The sequence below is a fragment of the Mus musculus genome, chromosome 10 (genome assembly GCF_000001635.26).
Source record: "Mus musculus strain C57BL/6J chromosome 10, GRCm38.p6 C57BL/6J".
NCBI classification, from domain to species: domain Eukaryota; kingdom Metazoa; phylum Chordata; class Mammalia; order Rodentia; family Muridae; genus Mus; species Mus musculus.
Genome location: NC_000076.6, coordinates 95,873,001 through 95,899,092, shown reverse-complemented (window position 1 = coordinate 95,899,092; position 26,092 = coordinate 95,873,001). Strand labels below are relative to the sequence as shown.

At 43.0% G+C, this 26,092-nt stretch overlaps 1 long non-coding RNA gene and 1 other non-coding gene across 5 annotated transcripts in view; both read right to left on the bottom strand.

Moving 5' to 3' along the window:
* Positions 1-357: 357 nt before the first annotated feature.
* Positions 358-490, bottom strand: Gm24433. The gene has a single exon (XR_003949108.1). It is a non-coding gene; the product is annotated as a small nucleolar RNA SNORA17 (small nucleolar RNA).
* A 1,791-nt stretch (positions 491-2,281) lies between these two features.
* Gm33377 overlaps positions 2,282-26,092 on the bottom strand; it is a 79,491-nt gene continuing 55,680 nt past the window's right edge. For 2 of the 4 annotated variants that reach the window (XR_380700.2, XR_871968.1), the window contains exons 4-5: positions 4,804-4,892; positions 2,282-2,381 (exon numbers count right to left, since the gene is read on the bottom strand). This is a non-coding gene — a long non-coding RNA (predicted gene, 33377). Of the gene's footprint in view, positions 2,382-4,803; positions 4,893-5,400; positions 6,113-26,092 lie in introns of those variants that run through there. The other 2 variants (XR_380699.3, XR_380702.3) reach the window with 2 other exon arrangements.

The window sequence follows — 26,092 nt, the reverse complement described above, 5'->3', positions numbered from 1 at the left end:
TGCATTATGGCACCCAAGGAGGGGTCATCTTGGGCATGGTCTGTGTCCCTCACCCCCAGGCTTTTGAGGCGCCAGCCTGGTGGTCAACTCAGACTAGGTTCCTGACCCAGCCCCATGATGCTGGTCTGGTGGCTACCTTGGACTCACTCATATTCCTGCCCCACTTGCATGACCCCATGCAAGGGTCTTTTATCTTGGGCTCACTCTGAACTGCCTTGGGCCAGCAGTTCAGGTGGGGGTCTTCTAGTCTCTGGCTCGTTCCCTACCTTGGGAGCTTATCCAAGCCTGCAAAGTGCCAGACTGGTAGTTGTCTCACAATAGCTTCCTATCCTGGGCCCCTGACACTAGATTGGTGGTTGTCTTAGGCTCACCTTTTTCCGGGGGTATCCCAGGTCAGAACACTGAGCATAGACACAGCCTGTCTCGTCTCTGCCACCTACTGACACACATGTGATACAGCAGCCATAACAGCAATGCCTCTAGGGGCAGGATCAGATGCTATTTCTAATCTCATTGCCTTCCAGTATTTAAGTGTGCTATTTGTTAGTTATCTGTGATGCATCTAGCTAGCATTGCTCCATCATTCTGCCTTTTCAGACTGCAGACAACAGTCAATTATGTTATTGTATAACAGCAATAGGCAAGTCTCCACGTGGAAATAAGCTCTCAAAGACCCCATTCAATCTGCCAAGCATTTCTCTCTTAGCTCTTTCTGTATGCCTTATGCCCAAATGATTGCCCCAATATTACTCAGCTTCCCGTTGCTGTAAGTAACCCAGGAACAGATAATTAATGAATAAGAGGCAAGTTAAGCTACTTGCATAAGATCTGGTAGAGCTATTGGGATGGATGGAAGTTATCAGTAGAGAATGCTTGAGACAGAAAATTTTCTCATTGCAAGCCAGAGACTCAGGAAGGAGCCGTGGTCCCACAATCCCCTTGAATGACCTAAGGACTTCCTACCAGATCCCACTGCCCATTAGTGCCACAGTGGGATCGAACCATTAACACAGAAACACTGGAAGACATTCAACATCCAACCTATAGCAATGACTCCTCCAAACCCTGCCCCTAGCTACTGTCATAGAGCTAGCTGTGTCCTGGAGGAACCTGGTTTCCTGCCCAGCCCCATTTGTTGCTCAGAAGTTATCATATTACCTTCAAAACAACAGCTCATGCAGAATGAGCCTGTGGAGAATGATATTCTGAGTTTCTAATAGTCAAAACACTTCCTTTTATTCAAACTTTAATTAGGCCAGACATGGTAGTACATATCAGCAGTCCCAGCAGTTGGGAGGCTAAGGATCATGATTGAGGCCAGCCTGGGATACCAAGGAGACAAGATACACAGACAGACAGACAGACAGACAGACAGACAGACAGACAGATCAATGGGTAAATGCATGAACAGATAGACAGGCAGGTAGATAGATGTTAGCCAGGCATGATGGTCCATGGCTATCATCCCAGCAATTGGGAGGCTAAAGCAAGACAGCTGCATTTGTTTTCTGCCAGAATTTTTTCATTCATTCATTTACTTTTATTTTATGTATATGTGTGCTCTATCTGCATATATAACTGCATGCCAAAAGAGAGCATCAGACCCTAGTATAAATGGTTTGTGCACGACCATATGGTTGTTGGGAATTGAACTCAGGACCTCTGAAAGAGCAGCAAGTCCTCTTAACCACTGAGTCATCTCTTCGGTCCTCCAAAACTGCATTTTTTCCAATTTTTTATTAGTTATTTTCTTCATTTACATTTCAAATGCTATCCCAAAAGTCCCCTATACCCTCCCCGCACCCTGCTCCCCTACCTACCCACTTCCACTTCTTGGCCCTGGCATTCCCCTGTACTGGGGCATATAAAATTTGGAAGACCAAGGGACCTCTCTTCCCATTGATGGCCAACTAGGCCATCTTCTGCTACACGTGCAGCTAGAGACACAAGCTCTGGGTGTACTGGTTAGTTCATATTGTTGTTCCACCTATAGGGTTGCAGAACCCTTCAGCTCCTTGGGTACTTTCTCTAGCTCCTCCGTTGGGGGCCCTGTGTTCCATCCAAGAGATGACTATGATCATCCACTTCTGTATTTGCCAGGCACTGGCATAGCCTCACAAGAGAGAGCTATATCAGGGTCCTGTCAGCAAAGTCTTTCTGGCATATGCAATAGTGTCTGGGCTTGGTGGTTGTATATGGGATGGATCCCCAGGTGGGGCAGTCTCTGGATTGTCCTTCCTTCCGCCTTAGCTCCGAACTTTGTCTCTGTAACTCCTTCCATGGGTATTTTGTTCCCCATTCTAAGAAGGACTGAAGTATCCACACTTTAGTCTTCCTTCTTCTTGATCAAAACTGCATTTTTAGTCCAAGACCAGGTTGTGCTGCATAGAGAGAGTTCCAAGATTAAATAAGCAATAGAAGAAAATAAATTAATTAAAAGTCTAAAGGTGCCATATAAATACACAACCAGACTCCTTTCACAATACAGAAAGTAAGTTCAGCATCAGCCATTCTACCATGAAAGGCCAAGGGGTAGGTCAGTGACAGAGCAATCTTTTATCACGTACATGGATTTGATCCTCACCCCCAGAACTGTTCACACAGAGGAAGCCATTTCCTTGCTTCCGCATGGGTCATGGACAGCAGCAATTCTTTTGTACATATAAGGAAAACATACAAAACCCCACTGTGTAACACCACGTGGTCCCCAGTTGATCAGATTTCCAGCCTGCCACCTCCAAAGTTCTAAAGAGTCTGTGATGGGCAGCTGTAAGAGCTAACTCCTCCTTTAGAGTCCTTATGGGATAACTCAACACACAGCATGTGGGATGCAACTAAGAAAGCACAGAAATTCGGATTTGGGTGTGGGTTTGGCCATGGTCATAGGACTACATGCAGCTGATGAATTTGTCCTTCTTTCATCTACATCTCCGTTCAGCATCGCCATCTAGAATCCCACCATGACTACCCTGATGACTTGCTCTCTCCAGATCACCTGCTTTATACTCTTAGAGTGCTTATTCATTTTATTTTGTGTGCGTGTGAGAGAGAGACAGAGAGAGACAGACAGACAGACAGACTACAGATCAGCCTTGTGCATGCTACGAAAGTTTTTTTTTAAGATTTATTTATTATTAGACATAAGTACATTCGCTGTAGCTGACTTCAGACACCAGAAGAGGGCATCAGATCTCATTAAGGGTGGTTGTGAGCCACCATCTGGTTGATGGGATTTGAACTCAGGACCTTTGGAAGAGCAGTCAGTGCTCTTACCCTCTGAGCCATCTCGCCAGCCCCTAGGAAAGTATTTTTACTGTGACACTGTCTCCAACCAAGCATTTCGTCTTTAAGATCTAGAGGTCAGTGTTCTTACACATTCATTAGAATAAAAACAATCTATTTCCCCACAGCAGACCTTGTTGGCAATTAGTCTAGGCTCCGCCCCACAGTTACCTGGCAACCGCCAGGTGTGCCTGACTCACTATAAAAGGGGCTGCTTGCCCCCTCCTCTTTCTCTTACTCCTGTTCCTGTTCCTTACCCTCTCCCCCCATCCCCCCCAATCTCTCCATGTGCTCACGGCCGGCCTCTACTCCTCTACTATTCTCCTCTCTCTTTTTCTCTTCTCCACCCCACCTCTGCCTTTCTCTCAGCTCACCTCCCCATTCCCTGAATAAACTATCCTATACTATATGTGACTGGTACCTCAGGGGGAAGAGATGTTTCAGCATGCGTCCGCAGGGGCACCCCTTCCCCCACACCTTACCGCACCTACAACCAAACATATCCCTGCATTCTTTCTTTTTATAAAACACGACAGATCTTATGATGGAGGCTGTCACCCAATGGAAGTACCAAGAGCCACTGAATAAATGAATCTGTCACAAGTGGAGCGAAGACCATGAGCATTAACATGTGGGTGTGAGCAGAGACAGAAGGGTAGAGGGAGAGCTTTCTTTCCCATTAGTGGTCTACTGTCCCAATTAGGGATGTTGCAACTCAACCAAAAGAGCCAGTTCTCGGCTTTTATGTCCCTCGATAGTTGAATGGATTCTCCAGGATAGTTTTTGACAAATGGTCTCGCATTTGTCAAATGGCATTAGAAACCCCAGGCTGACTTGGTTGGAGGCGTTCTGCACAGGTTGGCCTACAGAGGGTGCTGGCTCACTTTGAAAAAAAACCAAAAACAACAGAAAGCAGCAGGGCGCTGTCCCTGGAGTCTGAGAAAAAGAAAAGCAAGCACTGCGGTGTAGCTGACGGGAGACTTGATGCTTGTTTTTACACAGTTTGCTTCAAAAACAAAGTTAATGGACAAAATGAAACCATAAAGCAATTTGTGAAGCTGCTAGAGACACACAAAGTGCTCTCCTGTGGAAAAGAACTGGCATCAGGTCTGGGTCTTTCGATGAGAAAGAGAAGCAAAGGGAAGAGAAGCAAGCAAGAGGAGTACTCTGTGAACGTGAAGACTGGGACCCGGGAGGCTGCAGGTTCTGGAGGGAGAGAACGTTGACAAGCCTCTGCAACACACATTCCATCCTTAGGTCATGCTGGGAAATGGGGACCTTAGAGCTTTAAAACCAAATGGGAGATGCCTGTGGACAGTGTGAACCGGGCACACCCCAGCTGCGGCTCAGACCGGCATTGCATCCCTGAAATTTGCTAGGGTTCGTGCTTAGCCCACAGAGAAGAAATGAAGCGGGTGAGTTAACCAGGAAACAAACGGACTCCAGCCATCACGGTGCAGGGTGAGAGTCACACATTTCAAGGGAAAGTTGGAGGGAGATATTCTTAAAGCTGTGACCTACCTGTCTTATCATCACCCAGAACTGTCACTTCCTGAGTTCTTTGTCCGTTCAAGGTCACAGCCATTTTGTGGTACTGCTCAGTGGCTAAACTAGAAACACAGATCAGTACATTGCAGTTGAGGAAATGGAACGGCTTAGCAGTAAAGGCTCTGGCTGCTAAGCCAGGCAGCCCGACTTGAATCCCTGGCATGCAAGCGTCAGAAGGGAGAAGCAACTGTCACAGGTTGTCCCCTGATGTCCACAGTCATGCACATACATCCCCACCCCCCACCTAAAATAAATGAATGAGTTTGTAAAACTCAATGAAGGTCAAGGAATATTTTTGTTTTAACAATGACCCACCTCCCCCAACTACCTTTAAAATCCAACAAAACACATTTTTAATTGTTACAGAGTAGGAAAATATCATTTTTCCCAATGAACTGCTTTAATTAAATTGTTTGAGGGGCTTGAGAGATGGCACAGTAGTTAAGAGTACTGGCTGCTCTTCCAGAGATCCTGAATTCAATTCCCAACAACCACAAGGTGGCTCGCAAACACAAGGTGGCTCACAACCATCCCCACCTCCCCCTCGTGGCATGGGGACAGCTATTCTACCTTTCTGCCCCTACCAGGCACAACAACCTTACGTGCTGACCACCATGAATCAGGGCCAACATGAGACTGCAGATCAGGCAGGTAACAAAGGAGGCAAGTCATGAGTGACTGAGGCTCCAAAGGCTTCACTTGTCAATGTCTGGAAGTGGGGTGAAAGCGAGGGTCAACAATGTGGCAGCGTGGCACTGCATGGCTGGTGGGGGAGACAGCGCATGCTCCACAGAACCCAGCACGCCCCGCCTTCACCGTTCATACTTACCGACACGTGCTTCTGACTAATTGCATCTATAGATCTTTTCAATGTGTACAAGGGTAACAAAATTCCCTTCTCTTAAAAAAATACAGCGTTGCTCTAACTTAGTACGAAGCGGGCACCAAAGTGCCAAGTTCTGATGCAAGTCAGACTGGGACGGAGCTCCTCGAAGGGATTCTCGACATTGCCTGAATAAACAGGCAAACAAAGCTGGAGCATCCAAGAGGATGGTCACAGAGGGTAGAAAGGTACTGAGGGCCAGGGGGAGGCTCCTGCAGCACGGTGGAAACGCTGCCACCAGAGTCTGTGAGCATCTCAAAAAGGTCAGCAAACAGGACTCTCGGCTGGGAGTGTTGTACCTGTTACCTGAGTAATCACAGATGTGAGGCAGGAGCATAACCATGAATTTGAAACCAGGCTAGATTACGTAATAAATTCTAGGCCAGTTCAGAGACAGAGTCAGTGTCTCTCTCTCTCTCTCTCTCTCTCTCTCTCTCTCTCTCTCTCTCTCTCTCTCAAGTAAAAAATAAAGCTTCATAAAAACTCAAATGGAGAGATGGCTTAGTGGTTTAAGAGCACTGACAATTCTTCCATAGGTCCTGAGTTCAGTTCCCAGCAACCACATGGTGGCTCACAACCATCTATAATGGGATCCGATGCCCTCTTCTGATGTGTCTGACGACAGCTACAGTGTACTCACATGCATAAAATAAATAAATCTTTAAAAAAAACAAACAAACAAAAACCGTGAAACAGGAGCTGGAGAGGTGGCTCTGTGGATAAACTCCTTGCCGCACAAGTAAAAGGATCTGTGTTCGGATCCCTCAGCACTCCATGTAAAAGCTGGCCACAGTCTATAGAAGGGATGGAGACAGGCAGGTCCTGGGGGCTCACAGGGAAGCCAGTCTAGTTAACAATGAGCTCCCGATTCAGTCTAAGACTCTATTTCAAAAAAATAAGACTGAGTGTGATAAAAGGAGACACTCAACAATGACCTGTCTCAATATACATACGCACAAAAGAAAGGTGGGCGGAGGACAAGGGCTGCTTTCAGAGTGAGGGATAAACAAGAAATGGGAGTGGAAAGGTGGAATGAGAGGGCAACCTGATGGGCGGGAAGAACAGAGAATGGTTGGCTGAAGGACAGTTTGTTCGTGGGGAGGGTCCCTAAGGGCTGGTTCAGGGCGTGCCCAAGCTGGAAAGCCCCCAGGAAGCAGGAAGCTGACTAAAGTGATTGACAGACACGTTGTTCCATATTTTGTTTGATCGTTTAGAACAAGCGGATCAGATAATCATACACAGGACCAAGAATTGGTGTTTTGCAGTCTTGGTCTAGCCATATTATCAGTAAATAGATGAAAACGAATAAAAAGGAAAGGGAAGGAAAGGGGTGCTCTTAGGTGTGGTGGAGGAGAACGAACGTTTATTGTAGATAAAAGGGAGAATGTAGAGGCAGGGACATTTGGGAGAATCCAGAGCAGACAAGACCAGACTGAGCTGGGCCAGGAGAGGGAGATGAGGGAGGAGATGGGAGAGAGGAACCAGGAGAACAAAAGTACAAAACAGTTAGGTAACCAAAATGTCTGTATTATATAGGGAAGAGCCTCTGGATGGACAGGCAGCTCAGCCTCTGGGCTGCAGAGGTCTGGGTAGAAGGTGGGGTACACCAGCAATACCCTGTAACAGGAAGGGACTGAGGGATGCTCTGCTGGGAGAACCTGAAGGCCAGGTCTGCATTGTCATGTTAAATAGGCACCTCTGCCATTTCTCCGGGGTTTGAAGCATAACATAAATTAGGGAGACATTAAGTCATACAGGAAATTATCCAGAACATAAAGAATTGAGGATTTTCTTAACCTTCTGGCAAAAAAACAAAAACAAAAAAAACTCATACAATCAAAACACAAAGCTGAGATGCAGAGCCTTCCATTTGTGGAAAAAGCGGAAGGAAAGAAGCAGGGATGGTCTGGGTTCCTAGGGAGAACCCTGTGGGCTCTGGGAACTCACAGCTGAGGTGGGGCTGGCTGGCTGAATGGAACTATGAAGTGATCTGAACCCCGCCCAGGTCAAGGAAGCAGGTGTAACCGGAGGTCGTAGTCTGGCCATCTTTGGTCCCCAAAGACATTGGAAACGAGTAGAACCATTTCAGGATGAGGAAGCCAAGAAGAAATGTGGGACAAGAGATCCTTTTAATTTCGCTTAGTCACTGCCATGGCCATTTTAAACATCAAGGAAGTAATACAATTTATCAAATACAAACAAACAAGCAAACAAACAAACCACAAAAGAAAACAGCAGCTGTGACCTAGTGAGGAAAGATAACTTTTAATTATTAGCTACTTTGTTCTTTCATTTCAATTGTTAGGTTGCTGTGAGCTGTGGGGTAAAGTTTTGTCACATTACGTTAACAGCAATGGTGGGGTTCTATGTGTGGACACCGGGCACAGGTGGGACAGCTCTTACCTTCCCATCTCATCAGAGTGTCCTTTAATTGAACTTGAGCTCATTTCTGTCACATCATGTCAGGATTGGTTATCCCTTTCTTATATTCTAAACAACTGGAGACTGTCTTTGAAGATCCTAGCAGCTAACCAGTAAATTCTTGAAAGTTTAAAATATCAAACAACAACAATGTTCACTGCTGGTTTGAGTGCCTGAAGAGGTCCTCCAGACAGATAACTTCTGAGTATAAATTACAATGATTCTAGCAAATTAGCCAATATCTGCTGTGGTGCTTTGAGTAAAAATAGCCCCCATAGGCCATAGGCTCTTAGGACACCATTAGGAGATGTGGCCTCATTGGAGTAGGGGTGGCTTTGTTGGAGGAAGTGTGTCACTAGTGGGTGGGTTTTGAGGTCTCAGTAGCTCAGTCCAGTACACCTTCTGGTGCTCTCAAATCCAGATATAGAACTCTCCACTCCTCCTCATTTTCCTTTATAAGGGTTGGCATGATCATGGTGTCTCTTCACAGCAATGAAACTCTAAGACATGATCTATCAACAAAGGACATTCTATTAAAAACAAAATGTATTCTCAAACTCAGTCATTATTTTATTTTATTTTTATTTACATTTTTCTCCATTTATTTCTTCACTTTACATTCCAATTGCAAACCCCCTCTGCTCCCAGTCCCCCTCCACAGCCCCTCTCCCCATCCCCTTCCCCTTCACCTCCGAGAAGGGGGAACCACCCATCCCCCATACCAACCCACCCTAATACCTCAAGTCATTGCAGGACTAGCTACATTCTCTCCCACTCTGAGACATGACAGCACAGTTATGGAGAGCCGGATCCATAGCCAGGCAACAGAACCAGGGTAAGCACCAACTCTAGTTGTTGGGGGACCTACATAAAGACCAAGATGCACACCTGCTACATATATGTGGAAGGCCTATGTCCTTTGCCCTTTGGTTGCTGGTTCAGTCTCTGAGAGCCTCCCAAGGTTGCAGGTTAGTTGACTCTGTTGGTCTTCTTGTGGCGTCTCTATCCCCTCCTGATTCCTGAATCCTTCCACTGATTCTTCCACAAAACTTCCCAAGCTCCATCTAATGTTTGAGTATGAGTCGCTGCATCTCCTTCCATCAGCTTCTGGGTGGAGCTTCTCAGAGGACAATTCTGCTAGGTTCCTGTCTGCAAGCAATAACACTGTATCACCGTCAGGGGTTGGTTCTTGCCTATGGGACGGGTATCAAGTTAATCCAGTCATAACAGCTTTATTCGTCGTAGCCAGAAACTGGAAACAACCCAGATGTCCCTCTACCAAAAATGGATACAGAAAATGTGCTTCATTTACACAACAGAATACTACTTAAAACCAAGACATCATGAAATTTGCAGCAAATGGATGGTTGGTGAAGATCCACTTTGACTTGAGTTTTATGCAGGGTGATAAATATGAACCTATTTGCATTTTTCTACATGCAGACATTTAGTTAGACCAGATCCACTTGTTGAAGATGCTTTCTTTTTTCCACTGTATGGTTTTGCCTTCCTTGTCAAAAATCAAGTGTCTTTAGTTGTGTGGGTTTATTTCAGGGTCTTCAATTTGATTCCATTGATCAATCTGTCTGTTTCTAGTCAAAGTATCACTATTTCTCAGATGATATGATAGTACATATAAGTGACCCCAAAAATTCTACCAGAGAACTCCTGTAACTGATAAACACCTTCAGCAAAGTAGCTGCAAACAAAATTAACTAAAAAATAAAATAAAATCAGTAGCCCTCCTTTATACAAATGGTAAACAGGCTGAGAAAGAAATCAGGGAAACGCCGGGTGTGGTGGCGCACGCCTTTAATCCCAGCACTTGGGAGGCAGAGGCAGGCGGATCTCTGAGTTCGAGGCCAGCCTGGTCTACAGAGTGAGTTCCAGGACAGCCAGGGCTATACAGAGAAACCCTGTCTCGAAAAACCAAAAAAAAAAAAAAAGAAAAGAAAGAAAGAAATCAGGGAAACAACACCCTTCACAATAACCACAAAAAAATATAAAATATCTTGGTGTAACTCTACCCAAGCAAGTGAAAGACCTGTATGAAAAGAACTTCAAGTCTTTGAAGAAAGAAATTGAAGAAGATATCAGAAGATGGAAAGATCTCCCATGCTTGTGAATTAGCAGGATTAACATAGTGAAAATGGACATCTGACCAAAAGCAAGCTACAGATTAAATGCAGTCCCCATTAAAACTCCAACACAGTTCTTTACAGACCTTGAAAGAAGAATTCTCAATGTCATATGGAAAAATAAAAAGCCCCAGAATAGTTAAAAACAATCCTGTACAATAAAAGAACTTCTGAAAGTATCACCATTCCTGATTTGAAGCGGTACTACAGAGGACTAGTATTTACTAGTAATCATTTTAAAGATTTTTTTAATGTGTGTGTGTGTGTGTGTGTGTGTGTGAGAGAGAGAGAGAGAGAGAGAGAGAGAGAGAGAAATATTGGATTTCCCTAGAACTAATGTTATGGGTGGTTGTGAGCTACCCAGTGTGGCACTGGGGATGCTGGGAATCTAACTAGAGCCATCTACAAAAGCAGTATGGTCTCCTTACTGCTGAGCCATTTCTCCCAATCCCTTAGTTATTATTTTAATGTCCTAAACAACAAAGACTTGCCAAATGGAATGAACTATGTACCATTTTAAGTGTTACATTAAACACAGAGGCGTGGCCAGACAGATCAGTGGGTAAAGGTGCTTCCTGCCAAGCCAGATCACCTAAGTCCCAGTCCCATTCCCTGAAATCCATGGTGGAAGGAGAAAATCAGCTCCTACATGCTACCCTCAAACTCTCACACGTGATGTTATGCATGGGCGTGTACATGTGTGCATTGGCACACACTCAAACATATACACACACTCACACACATATTCATATACACACTCACACACATACAATCACACTCACACACATATACACATTGACGCTCACACACACTCTCTTACACATACACATACTCACACACACACACACACACAAACTCAAACACACATGCACACAAACATGGGGTGGGGCACTTTCAGAGAAAAAAAGAGCCTAAGCAAGCTAAAGGGAAATCCTGTGGTCACATATTACAGCACCTAGGTGACATTTATAGGAGCCACTCACTTGTCTGAACTGAGCTCATGCCCAGGTTCAACCGATAGGAGCAAAGAGGGGCTACTGGGACAGAACTCCCACACCACCAAGCCCAAACAAAGCCCTTTATCTGACCTTCTGAGAAACAAGGATAGAGACAGACAGCAGCCAGATCCTGAGAGCCAGTGTTAAGGCCAGCACAAAGAAGTCTCTCCTGTAACCTTACAAGGAAAGTAAATTTGCAAGGCCCAGATTTGTTCTTTCCACCCTCCCTAGCCTCTTCCCTAACCCATCTCCATTCAGCCCATCAGAATATACTTTTATTTTATACTGTGTATTGCTTGATTCTTGGAACCGCCAATAAAAGACAGTTTAGACTAAATTTGTTGTCATTTGCCTTTTGAAAGACATCCTATTGAACGGGGAAGAGGTACCCCTGTTGACACTGGTAGCTGGTGCCAGCACAAAAGAAGAACTTAAATCAAAAGCAGGAAAAAAAAAAAAAAAAAGCCCGGAGGTCTGTGACCCTCATCTATTGAAAATGATGCCATCAAACACAGCGGTGCAGGCCTGTCATCCCAGATACTCAGGAGGCTCGGGCAGGAGGGTAAAAAATTCAAAGTTGGTGTGGGCCACAGAGTGAGTATAAGGACAGAGAGTAAGCTTAGCAAAAGGAAGACTGAGGGTATAGCTCAGTGTGTCCTTTGCCTGCTTAGTGTGTAGTAACTACTAAATCCTTCGTTCAATTCCCACTAAGACAGGGATGAAGGGAGAGAAGTCTACTGTGTCATCTGTTTCTTGTGGGAATTGAATCCAGAGGTAATCCAGTGGTAGAAAACAGGAACCACAAACCCAGGAGTGCAGGGTTGCTTTTGTCTTAGCTAGGGTTTTACTGCTGTGAACAGACACCATGGCCAAAGCAAGTCTTATGAAGGACAACATTTAATTGGGGCTGGCTTGCAAGTTCAGAGTTTCAGTCTGTTATCATCAAGATGGGAGCATGTTGGTATCCAGGCAGGCATGGTACAGGAGGAGCTGAGAGTTCTGTATCTTCATCTGAAGGCTGCTAGCAGAAGACTGACTTCTAGGTAGCTAGGATGAGAGTTTTAAAGCCCACTCCCACAGTGACACCTGCTCCAACAAGGCCACACCTCCAAATAGTGCCACTCCCTGGACTGGGCATACTCAAACCACCACAATTCCCTACACAGAACAAAAGGACAGCACTTTTCCTCTTCAATTCCTATGTCTTGGTCACTCATAGAAATTTCTCCAAGGTTCTCATGATAGACCTGTCCTTGCATATAGTTCCAGAACAGGGTATTGTGGACTGTGAAGATTTTATGTCTTCATAAGTATTGTATTATGAAGTTAGAAGAATCTGTGCAGGGACATGATAACCACACACAGGCTTTAACTACATTCAACTTTTGTAATTATTAAATCTGCTTCCCTTAAGTCTGTCGTTTGCAAATCCGGTTACCATATCTTTGTTTTCATTCAAACTCACAGTGAAAAATATTTGAATAAGTCTGGGTCATGGAGAAAGCCCTCACACAGATGACTAAGAATCTTTCCATTGAGCTGACACTGCCCCGCTGATTAGTCCACAGTGTTTGGGGAAGGTATTTCCTGATTCCCTACTTTGTATCCCTACTTTGCAGCTGAGGTCACCTAACCTCCATTTATGAACTTGGCCTCATATTCATACAGGAACAATACTAGGAATTGGAAGGTCTCCACATACAACTCTAGAATTCAGCGTTGGGTCAGGACCCCTCCAAGAGAACACTGGCCCTCATGCAATAGATAACAGCCAAGTTCTTGCCCTGGGGCCCTCTAAATTACTCTGTCCATGTACTGGCTAGTTTTGTGTCAACTTGACACAGCTGGAGTTACCACAGAGAAAGGAGCTTCAGTTGAGGAAATGCCTCCATGAGATCCAGCTGTAAGGCATTTTCTCAATTAGTGATCAAAGGGGAAAGGCCCCTTGTGGGTGGGACCATCTCTGGACTGGCAGTCTTGGGTTCTATAAGAGAGTAGGCTGAGCAAGCCAGGGGAAGCAAGCCAGTAAAGAACATCTCTCCATGGCCTCTGCATCAGCTCCTGCTTCCTGACCTGCTTGAGTTCCAGTCCTGACTTCCTTGGTGATAAACAGCACTATGGTATTGTAAGCTGAATAAACCATTTCCTCCCCAACTTGCTTCTTGGTCATGATGTTTGTGCAGGAATAGAAACCCTGACTAAGACAGTCCATAAACATTGTTTTTCTTTTTAATCCATGTTATCTTATGGCTGGAGCACACTAAAGGGTGTTCAATCTTGAGGTCCTTTAATGTAGCCCCTGGGTACATTGTGACCCCCTGGGCATTAGACATTAACATTAGAACAGCAGTTCTCAACCTACGGGGTCATGACCCCTTTGGGGTTGACTGTGACTCTCAGGAAACACAAATATTTACATTATGGTTCATAACAGTGACAAAATTACAGTTAGGAAGCAGCAATGAAAATAACTTTATAGTTGTGGCCACCACAGCATGAGGAACTGTATTAAAAGGGTCACAGTGTTAGGAAGGTTGAGAACCACTACATTAGAAGCCTGTAACATGGTGGGTCTTCTGTCAACTGACTGACCCTGCCCTTTCATGATTTGCACCTGATTTTAGCCACACTGTCCATATTTATGGTGTGTTCTAACATTGTTATTAAACTATGCTCCTTTATACTCTTTATTTTGTGGCCCACTACCTATTGGGATCTGTCATAATATCATATTATAATATATGTATGTATGTATGTATGTATATAGAGAGTAAATATACATAGTATATAATAGATATACATAATATACATAGTATATAATATATATAATATATAGTACATAATAATATAGTACATATACATAATATATACGTATAATATATAGTACATAATAATATAGTACATATACATAATGTATACATATATAATATATAGTATATATAGTACATATACATAATATATGTAGTATAGGTAATATATATAGGCCTATAACAATTATAGGCATACCACTGTTCTCCCAGCCTTACTCTTTATTGAACATGTAAAAAAAAAAAAAAAAAAAAAGAACAAGCCTTATTCTGCATACATTGTCTTCCTGTTCAACTCTTGGCCTCTTGTAGTCACCAGTTACCTCTCTGTATGCAGATTGTGGTAATAATAATAATGTTAATAATAAATTCTATGTTTTTATACAGTACATACAAATGATTGTGAATATGATGTAGAATAATTTGGTCAATTATCATGGTTTTCAGCTCTAATATGTACTTTTTCTTTCTAGTGAAAAATATCTGACTTTTACATTTACCTAACAATGTGTTTATTTATCCACTTGCTTACTAATTGATTTTTGAGACAGGGTCTCATGCTGGCCACAACCTTGTCAAACTTGCTGCGTACATAACCGAGGCTGGCCTTGAAATTCCAGCCTTCCTGTTTCCACAAGTGCTGGGATTATAGGTGTATTAGTCAGAGCTCTCTAGAGGAACGGAATGGATGGAATGAGTGCATACCACAGAGATTTACTAGATCAGCTTACACTGTAGGAACTGGGTAGCAAGACAACAGCCATGCATAGATCCAAGAGGCTAACAACTGATAGCTGTTGAGTCAAAGAAGCTGAGGTTCCAGCAACCCTCTATGTGGTGATGAAAGCCTGGAGGATTCTGTCCATGTTGGAAGACTGGATGAGCTGGGCTTTGATGGAGTAGATAGAAGCCCCAGTGAGGAGAGAGGCCACCAAGCAAAAGCGATATCCTTTCCCCCTTCTCCTTTCTATCTGTCCTGCCACAGAAGGTGTTGCCCGCTGGGTGGGGGCGGGGTGGTGCATGCCTCCTCTCTCACTGTATCCTTCCAGGAAATAGCCTCACACCCACCCAGAATTGTGACTTTCAATTGATCCCAGATCCTACTGCGTTGACAACCAAGATAAACCATTACAATGGGTGCAATAGTGTTCTCAAAACCTTACTCTGCAAAGAACACATAAAGACAAAGAACAAGCCTTATTCTGCATGTTTAACTGTTGTCTCTCCTTAAACTCTTAACCACATATATGCAGATTGTGCTAATTCCCGCATATTCTGTCTTTGTGTGCCTTGCTTCCTTTATGTAGTAAAACCCTCTCCAGGTCCATCCAAGTTGTCACAAATGACAACTTGGAATTTCTTTCTGAGGTTTTGCCGCAGGACCTTTCAGAGGCTGTGCTTGTCAACCAGTTCTCTCCTCGCCCAGTTTCTTGTCTTTCTTCATCATTACATCTTCCTCAACCATTCTGAGTCTTGACTAAAACTATCACAGCTCAGCTGATATTTGATCAGCTGTTTGCTAAAGCCCCACATTTGATGTCTACTACTTTCCCTAGCAAGAAATTCACTGATTTTCCAGAATAAAATGTGTGTCTTGACATGGGTGGTTTTACTGATTACAAAATAGGTCCCAATTTTTTTTCTTTTATCCATATGCTTGTGTATGAGGTATTGATCCATTACCCAGAATGGCTTTACCTGGTTATGGAGAGTCCAATATCAGTCTTTAAGGGAAAAAAAGAGATTTAAAAAAACCCCACCAATTTATTCACCAAACTATTCAAAAGAAGATAAGTTTATGATCTAACACAACAAGAAATCTGTGCTGTGGTGGACTCAGGTGGGCATTTTTATTCCATAGCTCAATCTTATTATCAAAAACTTATCTCTTTTCCTAACTTTTGCTCTGCTGTCTTTACCACGGTAACCATGTCCTGGGGGGGGGGGGGGGGTCTAAGAATCATGCCCAAGTTAAAAGTGCTGCTTTTTCTAGTGAGTCTTTGTTTGTTTGTTTTAAGACTTGGTCTTCCTCCAGCCCTGGCTGTCCTGGAACACATTCTAAAGACCAAACTGCCCTCGAACTCACAGACATCCACCTGCCTCTGCCTCCTGAGTACTAGGATCAAAAGTGAGCACTACTACACATAGCTAAGTCTCTTAGGAGTGTAGAAACCTTTTCAGAAGCCAACACACACACACGCACACGCGCACACGCGCACATTTTATGTCAAAAAACCCCAAAACCAGGCTGGAGATACAGCACAGTAGTAGAAGAACATTTGCCCTGAGTTCCAGCTCTGGTGTCAGAAAAATAGCGTTCCAAACAAATCTACACTCTCCTACCCGCAAGCTTAGATCCGTATTTAATCGCTGAGACATATACGGGAAGGATGGGCAAACTCTTAACGTTGGGTCTTTCCCACATAGAGAAAGTGAGTGGGGGTTCTCAGACAGGCATTGCATGGGTTGCCTCATGGGGCGAGGGACACATCCCTCATTCAGACGGCTGAAATATCTTTGAAGACTGTTGCCGATTAAGATCCACTCAAACAGCGTACATTTTTATTTATTTTAAATAGCCCAAGAAGAGTTGTGTCTAAAATAAAGGTAAATGAAATCACCTCTAAAACGTCCACCCAGCTGCTCATTGCTTCTCCCCCACCCCCCACCCCCCTCCGCTGGGGAAATTGCTTGCAGTGGATATTGAGCTTTGAATGCAGAGGAGGCAAAAGCGCACAGTTGCTGATCTGTGAGCATGCCCCCAAACAGCACAGTTGTGGGAAAGCAAATCACAGGGATTCTAGCTACGGAGAGCCCAGAACTAGGACAGACATATTCTCAGCCTCTTACACCCTCAGCCCCTCCGTAAACAATCGAACGGAAGCTAACAATGGACATACCGCCTTGGGGTTAGGAAAGCAAAAGCAGTTTAGCTGACTGGTTCCCCGTCCCCTGCAGGAAATGTGCTCTTTTGTGTATTTTGGGGTTAAAGCAGAGGATTGTGTTAAATGGGGCAACAAATTAAATGTGCATGTCAGGGCTGCAAAGGAAGGAGTCTTGCAGGAAAGTGAACCTGACTCCCATGTCAACGAGCGCGGTAACATCACTGCAGTGTTGTCTGGGGAATGGTTGGAACGATATAGGACCCAGATGGTTCCACCCGAAGGAATCCTGAGCTCTCAGAACTCAGGAATGGAAGAGAGAGGAACTGAGAGAGACAGGGAACAGACTATCTTTGTGGCAGTCAAGGTATTTGCACCTGGAGGTCATAATCAGCCACTGTCCTCTGTTTTGTGGCAGGACCAAGAGGGAGAAGCAGTTGAGGGCAGGGGATGCTGCATGCAGGGGTGGGTGGGTGGGGGCGTGGGGTCTTGACCCTCACAACTGAGCAACTGGTTGAATTTGAGGATCAAGAAAGAAGAGCTGCCGAGGGCCATGGTGTCCAGCTCAAATCCCAGCATGGAGGAGGTGCGGAAGGAATCAGAAATTCAGGGTCATCCTCAACTATATAGGGAGGTCGAGGCTAGCCTGGACCTCATGATACTATTGCAAAAGACAGACAGAAAGAAAGGAAGGAAAAGGGAGGAGGAAAAAGGAAGGTATGAGAAAAAAATGTTACATTTTTGGTAATAACACGAAGCAAGGACTGTAAAAAAAAGGATACTACGCTGTGCATTCAATACTACTGCATTTCTTACTTTTCCTAGTATTTTCCTAGTACTTTGTTTGTTTTTTCGAGACAGGGTTTCTCTGTGTAGCCCTGGCTGTCCTGGAACTCATTCTGTAGACCAGGCTGGCCTCGAACTCAGAAATCCACCTGCCTCTGCCTCCCAAGTGCTCAGATTAAAGGCATGCGCCACCATGCCCAGCTTCCAGTATTTCTGTTATGTACAGCACTCAACATTTTATAACCATGGAAACAGAGGCTTTTATATAGTCTGTTTAGTAAAGGTTAGACGTGAGATCAAGTATATATATATATATATAGGATACACATATACGATATACATATACATCTAGATTTACATATACATATGACCGTCTTGATAGAGCCCAGGCTGGTCTCAAGCCCGTGATTTTTCAGACCTCTGTCTCCCCAGCCCAGGACTGCAGGTATGTGCTCTTTCTTGCCTTGCCTTTCTGGTGAAACGCTGGCAGATGTGTTTCCAAGCAGCAGTACTGAGTTTTGAGTATCAGTAGGACATTTGACTAAAGGTGCCTAGCAGGTCACAGGAAATGAAATCGAGGTTCAGGAAATGATGCAGGTTAGAGGGACAAGTCCAGAGTCATTAGTTAAAAACTGCGAGCTAAACTGTGAGACTACCCTTACTTTGTCTGGATTTGTCTAGTTCAGTTCTGTTGGGTGGATCTCTTTAGGCATGCCAAGTATCAGGAACTTAAAAAAAAAAAAAAAAAAAAAAAAGTAACTGGGTGCAGACGCACACTCCAGTAATCACAGCAGTCAGAGGGGTGGGGCAGGAGGATTACTTTCAGTTCAGTCCAGGGGAATTTGACCCTCTACACTGAGGAATCTTTATCCTTGCTTTGTATCCTCCTCGCCACTGTTAGCTGCTGATTTACCTCAGCCTTGAGTAAGTTGCGCTATCTTCTGATCTCAGTTAGTGGGTGTGTTATCCCCACTGCTCCACACCGCTGCACCACGCACTGTATCGGTTTCTTTCTGTTCCTGAGCTTAGAGGAGGGAAGGTTTTGCTTAAGTGGGTACAAGCCGCCTTGGTGGGGCTGGCACCGGAGTAGGAACCGCAGGAACCAGAAATCAGAAAGCCGCCTTGGTGGGGCTGGCACCGGAGTAGGAACCGCAGGAACCAGAAATCAGAAAGCCAGAGAGATCACATTTCAGGAAACAGAAAGAACAGGAAGTGGCGTCAGGTTAGAAAACCTCAAAGCTTGCCCCCAGTGATCTACTTCCTCTAGCAACACTCTACCTCCTTAAGGTTCCTCCCAAGCAATAACTACAGGGAATCAAATGTCCAAGTACATCGACTGTCTTAGTTACTTTTCTGTTGCTATGACAAAACACCAAGGCCAAGGCTAGCTAATTTATTTATTTATCTTGGCAATTTATTTTTTAAAAAAATTAAAAAAAGAGTTTAATTAGAGGGTTAGAGTTATGATGGACAAGCAAAGGCACGGCAGCAAGTGGCTGGAGCGGCAGCTGAAGCTCACGTCTCTCAATCCACAAGTAGGAGGCAGAGAATGCATTGGGAATGTCAGTAGGTGTTTGAAACCCCAAGCCCAACCACAGTGACACACTTCTTTCAATAAGGCTACATCTACCCATCCTTCCTAAACAGTTCCACCAACTGGGGACTAAACATTCAAATATATGAGTCTCTGTGGGCCATTCTCATTCAAACCACTACGTTTCTGACACATGAAAACTAGGCGCATATTCAAACCACTGCTGTTGTGATTTGTGTTTTTAGAGTTCAGAGAATAAGAGATCAGACCGAAGCTATTGATTATTGTTCTTTTCTTTCAGGGATACGGTCTGACTATGTAGTACTGGCTAGTCTGGAACCAACTCTCACTGGGTAACCCAGGCTAGCCTTGAACCCACACCCATCCTCCTGTCTCGGTTTCTGGAGCTATAGGCGTGTTGCCTGCATGTCTGCTTCATGTATACACGGAGGACACCTATGGAATGAGTTGTTTTCAGAGAGATGACTTTGAATTCCAGTTTATTCAGCATCCTTAACAACAAACAAGTGCATTGTAATAGACTTAATGATTCAGAGGAAAAGGATTTTGTGTGTCTATGAGAAGTTACAGGGGAAAGCAAACAACTGTCAGATAAAGGTCATATTCCTCTCCAAACTGTATTTTTCTTCTTCTTCATTCTGTTCATTTGTTTTTGAGACAGGGTCCCGTGCAGCTCAGGCTGGCCCCATGTGTATTCTGGAGAAGATTTGGCAGATGCTGGGATTGCAGACATGAGCTAGCACACGGTACTTCACAGTGTCTCCGGTCATTAAGCTTTGTTCTCTTTGGTAATGCATATATGCTGGAGGGATAGGAGGCACGGCAGATTTTATTTCTAAAATTCTGTGTCTTGCTTTTGGACAGAGGGAGGTGAGACAGCATCTTTCTGTCTGGCATCTTTCTTTAGCATCTTCAGTGCAACAATCCTTCATATTTTAGGAAGGAACATTCTGGTCGTCCACAGAGCCCTTCAGAGCAGAGTCAGTTCTAGGCTGGATCCTTTTGCTCAGCATTTTCCCGCCCTCCTGAGGCTCTACTGGTCTATGGCAAACATCTGTTTCCCTGAACTGAGGTAGGACATTCTGTTTGTAGAATGCATATAGTGTTTGTTTGTTTGTTTGTTTGCTTGCTTGCTTTTTGTACACTGCACTTGGCTGTATTGAGAAAGGACTGAGAGATCTCTGTGCTGCCAACAATCCTTTCATGGTCCTCAGCTGTGCGATATCCTGTAGCCAGACTCTCATCTTGCACATGCTCACTGGGACCTCATTCGCACAGCTGATCTGCAGAACTGTTTAAACTTTCTATCGCCATGGCACTTATCAGGACTTCCTATAAACGATAATTGATGTGGAGGTCACAACTGGTTTTAGTGCCTCTAAATTCCATCCAAAGGTACTTTCCAGCTAAAAATTTCCATGATTCTGAGTGTGTAGCAATTTCATGTCAGGCAGGATCAGAAGCTTGGTCAATATTATTTTTTCCACAGGGAGACTGTGTAAGGCCAGAGATCTGACTTAAGCCAACAAATGTGCATCCTTCATAGTGGAAGAATAAATAAAAGTATGATTTGTGGGTTAGCTAATGATTTCTTCCTGCAAATATTAACCTCTTCTCTTTACCAAGAACTCAATGCATGCACACAGCTGTGGCTTTGAGTGTTGGGGAAGTTTGAAACTGAGATAATTTCTGAACATTTATTTCACATCTTTGTTCCCTCTTCCTTCTCTGAATGTCCATAATGCTACATTTTCTGCTTATGGTTATTCCCTTTTCCTCTGTTTTGTCCTCACCAGCATGCCATTTCCATATTTCCTATAAAGAAATCCTAGTTAGGGTTTTACTGCTGTGAACAGACTCCATGGCCAAGGCAAGTCTTATAAAGCACATCATTTAATTGGGGCTGTCTTATAGGTTCAGAGACTCAGTCCATTATCATCAAGGTGGGAGTATGGCAGCACCTAAGCAGACGTGGTGTAGGCAGAGCTGAGAGTTCTACATCTTCATCTGAAGGCTGCTAGTGGAAGACTGACTTCCAGGCAGATAGGATAAGGGTCTTAAAGCCAACACACACATTGGCACACCTACTCCAACAAGGCCATACCTCCTAATAGTGCCACTCTTTGGAACAAGCATATACAAACCATCACAAGGGTTTTATTATTTGAAAGTCTAAACTAGTGCCAGTTTGGCACTATAATCCCAGGTTTTGGGAGGATGAGGCAAGAGGATTGCCTTGAGTTTGATGCCAGCCTGAACTATGCAGTGGTAGTAAAGTCCAACGTCAACTGGAGATGCACAGAGTCTCAGTCTCTCTCTCTCTCTCTCTCTCTCTCTCTCTCTCTCTCTCTCTCTCCCTCCCTCCCTCCCTCCCTCCTTTCTTCTTTTCTTCCCTCCCTCAAAAAGCCAGATTTCATACAGACCTGTAATCCAAATTACTTGGGAAACTGAAGCAACAGGGTTTCCATTTCAAGACCTGTCTGCCTACAGAGTATTTAAGGCTTGCATGATCAACTTAGCAAGGCTCTATCTCAAAATCTAAACATACAAGGAGCTTGTAGAACACCAGTTAGACTATACCAGAAAAGAAAATCCACTGCCACATAATAATCAAAACATAAAATGTACAGAACAAAGAAAGAATAATAAAAGCAGGAAGGGGAAAGGGCAGGTGACATACAAAGATAGACTTATCAGAATTACACTCACCTTCTCAACAGAGACTCTAAAAGCTAGAAGGGTCTGGACAGACATCTTATAATCTCTAAAAACAGCACAGATGCCAACCTAGACTACTACTATACCCAGAAAAACACTCAATTACCATACATGGAGAAGACAAGATATTTCAAGACAAATCCAAATTCAAACAATACCTATCCACAAATCAAGCCCTACAGAAAATATTAGAAGGAAAACTCCAACCCAAGGAGAATAACTACATCCAAAAAACCACAGAAAATAAGTAACTTCATACCAGCAAAAACAAGGGAAACACACACACACAAACACCATCAACATCAAGATAACAGGAATTGACAATCGTTGGCCATTAATATCTCTCAACATCGGTTTAATCAATACTCCCAATAAAAAGATACAAGCTGCCGGGCAGTGGTGGCTCATGCCTTTAATCCCAGCACTTGGGAGGCAGAGGCAGGCAGATTTCTGAGTTCGAGGCCAGCCTGGTCTACAGAGTGAGTTCCAGGACAGCCATGGTTATACAGAGAAACCCTGTCTCAAAAAACCAAAAAACCAAAACAAAACAAAAGACACAGACTAACAGAATGGGTGCAAAACCAGGATCCATCATTCTGCTGCATACAAGAAACATACCTCAGCAATAAAGATGGATATTATCTTGGAATAAAGGGCTAGAAAAAAGTTTTTCAAACAAATTGACCCAAGAAGCAAACTGGATAGCCATTCTAATATTTAATAAAATAGATTTTCAACCAAAATTCATCAAAAGAGACAGGGAAGGACATTTCATACTCATCAAAGGAAAATCTACTAAGATTATATCTCAATTCTGAACATATATTCCCCATACAAAAGGGCGCCCACGTTTGTAAAAGAAACATTGCTAATGCTTAAATCACATATCTAACCCCATATGTTAATAGTGGGAGACTCCAACACTCAACTCTCACCAACTGACAGGTCATCCAAACAAAAACTAAACAGAAATAATGAAATTTATAGGCATTATGAATCAAATGGATGTAACAGACAACTATAGAATATTTCATCCCAACAAAGAATATACTTTCCTTTCAATACCTCATGGACTTCTCCATATAGTCAGTCACAAAGCAAGCATCAATAGATAAAAGAAAATTGAAATAACACCTGTATCTTATCAGTCCACTATGGATTAAAGATGGACTTCAACAATAATAGAAACACCAGAAAGCCTACACACTCATAGAAACTGAACAATTCTCTACTCAATGATCTCTGAAGAAATAGAGAAAGAAATTACATACTTTCTAGAATTCAATGAAAATGTAGGCACAACATACTCAAATTTATGAAACACAATGAAAGCAGTGCTAAGAGGAAAGTTCATAGCACTAAGTGCCTCCATAAAGAAATTAAAATGTTCTCATATCAGCTATTTAAAAGTGCTCCTGAAATCTCTAGAAGAAGAAGGTAAAGGAGAAGGAGGAGAAGAGAAAGAGGAAGAGGGAAGAGGAGGAGGAGGAGGGAAGGAAAGAGAGAAGGAAAGAAGAAGAAGAAGAAGAAGAAGAAGAAGAAGAAGAAGAAGAAGAAGAAGAAGAAGAAGAAGAAGAAGAAGAAGAAGAAAGCACGCCAAAGAGGAGTAGAAGGCAGAAGATAACCAAAATCGGAGCTGAAATCAATCAGTTAGAAACAAAGAGCTGGTTCTTTGAGAAAAATCAACAAGAGAGACAAACTCTTAGCCAAACTAACCAAAAGACAAAGAGGCAGCATCCAAATAAACAAAATCAGAAATGAAAAGGGAGATACAACAACTGACACTGAAGAAATTCAAAGAATCATTAAGTCTTACTTCAAAAGCTCCACAAAATTGGAGAATCTTAATGAAATGGATGGTTTTCTAGACAGATACCACTTACCAAAGTCAAGTCAAGATCAGGTAAATTATTTAAGCTATTCTATAACCTCCAAGGAAATAGAAGCAGTCATCAAAAGTCTCCTAACCAATATAAGCCCAAGACCAGATTGTTTTAGTAAAGAACTCTACCAGTCTTTCAAAAAAGAGCTAATACAAATACTCCTCCAACTAGTCCACAAATAAAAATAGAAGGAACACTACCAAACTCATTCTATGAAACCACAGTCACCCTGATATGTAAACTACACAGAAACTCAACAAAGAAAGAGAATTTCAGACCAATTTTCCTTATGAACATTGATGCAACAATAAAATATTTGCAAACTGAATCCAGGAGCACATCAAAAACATCATTCACCATGGTCAATTAGGCTTCATCCCAGGGATGCGGGGATGGTTCAATGTATAAAAATTCCTCAGTGTAATCCATAATATAAACAAACTGAAACAAAAAAGCATGATTATCTCATTAGATGCTAGAAAAGCCTTTGGGGGCTGGAGAGATGGCTCAGTGGTTAAGAGCACCAACTGCTCTTCTGAAGGTCCTGAGTTCAAATCCCAGCAACCAGATGGTGGCTCACAACCATCCATAATGAGATCTGGCGCCCTCTTCTGGTGCATCTGAAGACAGCTACAGTGTAGTTAGATATAATAATAAATAAATCTTTTTTTAAAAAAAGCTCTAAAAAAGCCTTTGACAAAATCCAACACTTTTTTTTATGGTAAAGTATTAGAAAGATTAGGGATGTAAGGCACATACCTAAACATAATCGAAGCAATATACAGCAAACCAATAGCCAATATCAAACTAAGTGGAGAGAAACTTAAAGCAATTCCACTAAAATCAGGGGCAAATCAAGGCTGCCCACTTTCTCCCTATCTACTCAATATAGTACTTGAAGTTCTAGCCAGAGCAATAAGACAACTAAAGCAGATCAAATTGAAAAGGAAGAAATCAAAGTATTGCTATTTGTGGATGACACAGTAGTATGTATAAACAACGCCAAAAATTCTACCAGAGAACTTCTACGGCTGATAAACACCTTCAGCAAAGTGTCTGGATACAAAATTAACTCAAAGAAATCAGTAGCCTTCCTTTATACAAATGATAAATGGGCTGAGAAAGAAATTAGGGAAATAACACCCTTTACAATAGCCACGAATAATATAAAATATCTTGGTGTAACTCTAACCAAGCAAGTGAAAGACCTATAGGACAAGAACTTAAAGTATCTAAAGAAAGATACTGAGGAAGATATAGAAGATGGAAAGATCTCCCATATTCATGGATTGGTAGGATTAACATAGTAAAAATGGCCATTTTACCAAAAGCAATTTACAGATTCAATGCATTTCCCATCAAAATTCTAACACAATTCTTTACAGACCTTGGCACAACAATTCTCAATCGCATATGGAAAAAAACAAAAATTCCAGGGTATCAAAACAATCCTGAACAATAAAATAACTTCTGAGGTATCACCCACCATCCCTGCTCAAGCTATACTACAAAGCAATGGTAATAAAAAATTATATGGTATTGGTATAGCAATAGACAGGTTGATGAATGGAGTCAAATCAAAGTTCCTGAAATAGACCCCGCACCTATGGACAATTGATTTTTGACAAAGAAGGCAAAATCATACAATGGAAAAAAAGAAAAAAGAAAGCATCTTTAACAAATGGTGCTGGTCTGACTGGATGTCTGCATGTAGGAAAATGCAAACAGATCCATATCTATCACCCTGTACAAAACTCAAGTCCAAATGGATCAAAGACCTCAACACAACATGGATACACTGGATTTACTAGAGAGAAAGTGGGAAATAGCCTTGAACTCATCGGTACAGGAGACAACTCCCTAAGCAGAACCCAATGGCTCAGGCTCTAAGATCAACAACTTGTAGGACCACTTGAAACTGAAACGCTTCTGCAAGGCAAAGGACACTGTCAATAGGACAAAATGGCAGCCTGCAGATTGGGAAAGGACCTTCACCAACTCTACATCTGACAGAGGGCTAATATCCAAAATTCATAGAGAACTCAAGGAATTAGACACCAACATCCTAAATAACCCAATTTTATAAGGGGGTATAGAGCTAAACAGAGAATTCTCAACAGAGGAACCTTAAATAGCAGAGAAACACTTAAAGAAAAGCTCAACATCTGTATTCATCAGAAAATGCAAATCA